This window comes from Halyomorpha halys, unplaced genomic scaffold (genome assembly GCF_000696795.3).
Source record: "Halyomorpha halys isolate HHAL.00 unplaced genomic scaffold, Hhal_1.1 Scaffold13.1, whole genome shotgun sequence".
Lineage (NCBI taxonomy): Eukaryota > Metazoa > Arthropoda > Insecta > Hemiptera > Pentatomidae > Halyomorpha > Halyomorpha halys.
Window position 1 is genome coordinate 349373 of NW_027104938.1, and position 6791 is coordinate 356163.

At 32.4% G+C, this 6791-nt stretch overlaps 1 long non-coding RNA gene across 1 annotated transcript in view; it reads left to right on the forward strand.

Moving 5' to 3' along the window:
* The window catches only part of LOC136795495 (uncharacterized), an 8936-nt gene extending 8232 nt beyond the window's left edge, over window positions 1–704 (forward strand). Inside the window, exon 3 of the long non-coding RNA XR_010843125.1 lies at window positions 536–704. This is a non-coding gene — a long non-coding RNA (uncharacterized lncRNA). The remainder of the gene's footprint in view (window positions 1–535) is intronic.
* The last annotated feature ends 6087 nt before the right edge of the window (window positions 705–6791 follow it).

Sequence of the window (6791 nt, forward strand, 5' to 3'; positions counted from 1 at the left end):
GAAGTCCGAAGAAAGGCCTATGAGACCTGGACGCCAGAATGAATCACCAAACTCAGCAGTCATTCAGATATATATATATTCGGTAATAGGTTATAATTTAATAATCATATTTTATGGCAAACCATTTATCTGGATCATTTCAATGATTTTAATAATATCATTTACCAATAAATTGAAAATAAACACTTTGTTCCTTGATGTAGTTTATATACTATTATATTACCCAATACCACCCCTTATTATATTATATAATTAATGGTAACAACATTTAATAAATATAAATGTATTTAATTGGTACAGTTATCAGAGTAAACACACAAAAAGCCTTTGGAAAAGAATCTAACTATAATAATAGTTTTGCAGGACTCAATATAAATTAATTAAATAACTTATTTTGGATAATTGTCTTCAACGACTAAATCTCAAGACAGATACATAGCAATATGAAATAAAGTTGATACTCACCTTATCCATATCATACCTATTTCTATAACTGTAGCTATACTGTGATAATCCCAAGTCCCTCTACCATTAGGGAGGACATAAAACCGCACTGAATGAATACACGGTGACTAATGGAAAATATGTGAAAAGGATTTCAGCCATAGAGATAAATGTGCCCTCCGGTATCCAGCTGATGGGTTCGAATCCCCCACCTACGTCACGGCACTTTCTTCTCTTCTAATAAACATTTTTTAATATCATTACTAAGTATACGTTTGTAATAGAACTTAATATTAATTTAATGAACTTTATATAAGGATAATTTTCAAAGGTTTGCATTTGATAAAACTGCATGCACTAAATAATATGATTTAAAACTCGCTAAATCCGAAAGTGGAATCCATTTGAAGAAAGGTGGAGCCATTACTTGCAGCTTTTTCGAAAAATAGTTTTAAAGAATACAATGATAAATAGTTTTTTTTTTTAATATTTATTTATTGCTATTTACAACTGTTCATTATAATACATTTAGTAAATGTGATCTAAGTTAAATTGGAGTGTTACAGGTGTGTAGAGAATCTACCCATTGGTAGCACTCTAATGACATTTTACAATAGCTGGTCTCGTGGCCATCTTCTTTTCAGGCGCCTCGGAGGATTGTTAGGAATGGAAGAGGATGCAAGATTAGAAACTAAGGTGTTTGAGTGGTTAGAGAGTTTATAATGGAAGGAGTGGTATCTGGTTCGGGCTAGATCGGTTATATAGGGAACATTAAGGTCTTTACTTATGATTTTATTTGTGACAAAGTAAGGAGCATTGAGGATTTTACGAAGGATTTTGGATTGTAAGGATAGAATACGTGAGGAATTCGAAGGTTTAGTGGATATTACAATCATGTAGATCAGTCTTTTGTAATGTGTAGGAAGTTTAGACCGTTTGCCTAGTAAGTGCTGTAGTAGTCGAAATCGACGTGCAGTTTCCTGTCTTTTCAGTCTGGTGTGAGGATTCCAGGTTAATCGCTTGTCCAAATCTATTCCAAGGTAGCGGATCTGTTCGACAGGGGTAAGAGTAACATCGTTAAATGAAACTGTAGGGCAGTCAGTAGGTTTACGACGAAGGTTAAAGGTGATTTGATGGGATTTGTTGGAATTTATCTTAATCCTCCAATTACGAAACCAATCTTCGAGGGCTGTGGCTGTTGGAGATTTTGGGATACAATTAATGGGTTATTATTAACAGCAGGCACACATGTGTCATCGGCATACGTGGTAATGTCAGCTGTATAGACGGTGTAGAGGATGGAACCAAGGATACTACCTTGAGGAACACCAGCGGACTGATAATAGAGGGATGAATAGGAACCATTGTGGTTTACTTGGAAAAATCTATCAATGAGAAAGGAACGAATGATGAGAAAGTATGTAGGAGGTAGGAATTTACGGAGTTTGTAAAACAGTCCCGGGTGCCAGACTCGATCAAAAGCCTATTCTACATCGAAAAAGACTCCCGCGCAGTACATTCCGCGAGTTAAGGAACCAGTATTATAAATTTAAACAATTGCCCCTTGCCCAACTGTAGGTTCAGTCACTTTAGACATATGGTTCCATGTGTTCACATTTCCTAACAAAAAGAAACTCAATAAAAACAACTACGTTTCCAAAAGGCCCTTGAGACTGTTCTAACAACCCTTTCAAGTATCCTATATCAAAAAGCAAGGGCCTGGTACTTAAGCAGGTACATGATGTCATCTAACAATGGACTTGCATCAGTCAAACTATTTTATGGTTAACATATGTAAGTCAGTGCACAAAAGTTTTAGGTCATGGTCCCTTTCTTAGAAATCAGACCTCCCAACTTCTCGCCACGCCTTTTCCCCCTTCCAGATACTTTACTTTTAAATCTCATAGGCTCTCTAACCCCCACCTAATCTCCTAAAATTATCCGATTGGTCAAAACCCCTTCTCCTATTTCACTATTTTTTCCTACCCCCTCTTCCCAAGTGTTTATATATATTTTCTAGACTAGATAGCTAAGAAGATATAAGTTAGAAGATAGAGACTGAGTAACAGTAACATGTAGTTCTTGTAAATATATTAGAATAGATTCATTTTAGTCTTCACTGATTTTTTATGATATGTAACTCGCGCTCTAAAGAAGACGAGACTACATCCACTACACGATGACATTGCTGGATAGTAGAGTGGGATGTTCGAAATCCAAACTGGTGATCAGGGATTATATGATTGGAATCCAGGATGGGGTATAGGCGTTTCAAAATGAGTTTTTCAAGGATTTTCCCCAAAGATCGGTAATAGCGATAGGATGATGGATATTCTGGTGACTTTTGGGGTTTGGGGATCATTTTAACTGTAGATAATTTCCATGATAAATAGTAAAATGAAATAATAATAAACAGTCCTGATTTGTTCATTATTCATTCATTATTATTATTACTAATTTTATTTTTATTTATTCTTTCTCGGCCTTTATTTAGTCTCAACTTACTACTTTATTTTCCGCCTTTTAGTGTGTTAAATTTTGTTTTCTCATATCTGTTTTTCTAATTTTACGCGTTATTACGTCTCCTGTTCATTTTTAACCTAATACTTTATGTAATTTTTTTTTATATTCTTTGAATTGTTTATTTTATATTAAAGCTATTTTTATTTTGTCTTTTCGTTTATTTGTATATAATTTTATTTTCAATTATATTTACATAACTTTAATCCTATCTTAATTTATCTTTTTTTAACTCATTTTTCTATAGTACAAGAGCACAAGAGGAGAAAAATAGCAGTTATTTCACCCCAATTTTTGATTACTTCAATCAAAACTATAAGTTTTTAAAGTATAAGTTGGGGCAATAAATAAGTGGCGGCTGTTTCAAAACCTTATAAATAATAAATTTTTTATTCGTAGCTCTATATCTTTACAGCTACCAACAACAATAGAAAATCTAAGAGAACATCATTTAAAGGAGAGTAAATTTGAAAAAATGTAAACCCTAATAGAGCTATTTACGTTCAATAGTTTTCGAAATATAGCTTTTTAAAAAGCAACATTTCATAAAAATCTATGGAACCTACTGAAAGATCAGTAGTTAGTGAATTTATTTTGAAAAATCTATATCTCAAAAACCATTTGACGTACAAATGTCTATTAGCACTCAAATTAAAGCTAGTTTAATGAGCTATAAAGTAGTTTATAACGTTTATTTTCTTAGGAGTTGTAGTTTTCATGAAATTTGCTAAAATAAATTGATTTATAGTTGTTAGGAGAAATTTTCATTTGCCAAATTTATATTCATATGTGAATATCATAAATATTCAAACTACTACCTCTACGAAGATAAGTGTCATAAAATACTTTATAGTAATTTTTATAGTAAAATTTATAGTTAAGGTATGTTAATTTATTAATAATAATGTTGTTTGTTAAAATTGTTAAAAATTAATGTATAATAAGAGCTATTATATAATCGATTGTGCCATGTTGGCCGAAACATTGGAAAATTAAAGAATGTTTAAGACTTAACTTAGGTACAAATTATTTTATTTAAACAAAAAACAATATATTTTTTGGATAAAAACTACAATAAATAAAATACATTTTTGAGAAATTTCCTATATAACTTCTTATAATTACTAAATTGTCAACTTAAAAAAGGATTGTTGATATTTTTTTATATAAAAAAATAATCGTTCAATGATATAAAATATAGCTTATTAATTAATTAGTTTTAGAATGTTTATAACCTAATTATGATATAAATTGAGAAACTACAGCTTGTGAGTCGTAACCATGGTACTCTGTCCCGAGCTAATCTACTGCATTAAAAGGGTCTTAAGTTGTACGTATCGGGCTAAGACTCCTCATCCGGTGTGGTCTAAATAATTAATGGTCGGATTTTACTTGCTTGGATTTCCGAAGGGGTAGTCAATAGCTACCTAAGCCAGGACTGAACGCCTGAGGGTATACTTAATGGAATACCATCGTATCGAATAGTTTATTAACTTATAGGCCGATCAAAACAGACTTACTTCATTTAGAAACATTCAGGCCAGGAAATGGAGGTTGTGAAATTATTCCTAATTATTTAAAAAATAGGTAAATCTGTGAAAGAAAAAAAGTGGATTTTATAATCGGTATTAATACAGTAAAACTTACACTATGGACAGCTACGAAACTGAAGGATTTGTCCGTTTCCGAGGGATTTTCGCTGTAGTAGGGGTATTTCCTTATAAAAAAATTATATATAAATATATTTAAAAAATGGGGACTGAAATGTCAGTGGTAAGACAATGTGCTGCTAGCTCATGAACCCATTATCAAATACTATTGTTGCAGATAATTATTTATTCTGTTACTGTAGCTGTGAGTCAACCTTGTAGGTTCGGGAGCCCTTAGCAAATAAATAAATCCCTAATTAGACTGAAAATAATAAGTAATACGGATGAAAGTTTTGTCACTAAAAGTTAATAAATTTATAATCAAAACATAAAAATATTTTTTTTTAAATAATTTATTTATTATTATTTACAACTGTATAAATATCAAGTAAATTTGCTGTAAGTGATTTTATGACATGATACAAACATGTGGAGAATCGACCCATTGATAGAAATCTAAAAACATTGCTAAAGGAGAAGATTTCGAGGCCATCTTCTTTTTAGACGCCTAGGAGGATTATTAGGTAGTGAATGAGAAGCCAGGTTAGAAACGAGTTGGTTTGGGTGGTTGGGAAGTTTATCATGGAAGGATTGGTATCTGGTTCTGGCCAAATCGGCAACATAAGGGACATTGAGGTCCTGATGGATGATTTGATTTATGACAAAGTAAGGAGTATTAAGGATTTTGGACTGTAAGGATTGGATTCGAGAGGAATTTGATGGGTTAGTGGAGCCCCATATAAAAATATTAAATATTATTTTCATGTTCAAGGTCGTAAAGCATGGGAACTAACAAAATGAAAACTTTATCAATGTTAAAATGTTTGTTAATTAGTATAATTATGTTTTATTTCTATTATTATTTATATTTATATAGTTTAATAAAAGCATCATTATCTTAAGAAAATATATTTCCGAAAAATTCTTTTAACAGTTTATAATATTTTACGATCGAAATGCGACTTTTCTTGGAATCATTATATCAAAGGACAATAAACAAAAAATTAAATTAAAACAATTATAAATAGTTAAAAAATTTAATTTGAACAATCCATGAAGGGATAGAGGTGCAGTACTTTGTAAGGAAGTACTTTTGCTAGACCAACGGTTATGCAAGGAGGGGATTTGGTCAGAATCACGTTCGACGGCCAGTTTTTTACCCGATTATGGGTCCCACTTTATGAGGCTAGGTGGACACTGGTGGGTTCCCTAAACCACAGGACTTAAATTTTAGGAACATTATTCTTTTACTTCATACTCCTCAGAATTGGTTTCACAATGCTTAACCACTGCGCCACCTGCTCCTTTGGAAATAATAAACCGTAGTATAATGATTTGTAGCTTTTTGTTGTGTAGCTTTTAACTTCAGTAATTTTAGGCATTAGCCAACAATGACTTGCACTAATTACTCTTTCTACTTATAAGGACCAATACTGTGGATACCTTATTCCGTAATAACTTTAAAACTATGATTAATGTTTACTATTTTAACATTTTGAATTTTCGCAGATTATCCATAAGAATGCCAAAGCCAACTATATTTGTACAATTATTTTCCTCCTCTCCCCCCACCAAAAAAAAAAAATGTCGATTATTCAAAACTATTTAATATAAGATAGTACGTTGCAATATCATTCTCGATACGCCCTCTTTTAATAAAACTAGAAAGTAACATACAAGAGAACGCCAATTTGCGTTATAAGGAAAAAAGAAGTTTTGGAAAAGAAAATACGATGGAAAGAAAAAAGGTATATAAGAATAAATTAAAAAGGATAGGGGAAAAGTTGAGGTGCGAAAACCTTGTGCAGGATATCGGGTGGGGTCCTGGTTTGCCCCCCTGGGATTAGATCTCTTCCCAATACATGGTAGCCCTACGCTGAGAGTCCTATTGGGAACCTACACCTTTCCTCCTTCGGGGGGGGGGAGGTAAGAGTTGGGTCTGAATAAAGCCATAACATTTCTTATGTCTGACCTTTGAATTTTAACCCTAGCAGCACCAAGGGGGGGGGCTCGCCGAGCCCTCACTTCCGATTTTTTTTAATACTGCTCTCAAAAAATTTTTCACAGACAAGGAAAAAAATCTATTTGCCTAAAATTTATCTACCAACATGTTGGAATTGATTTGAAAAATATTTGATAAGGAGGAAGAGTACGAAAAATTATTTGTGTTAGAAAAAT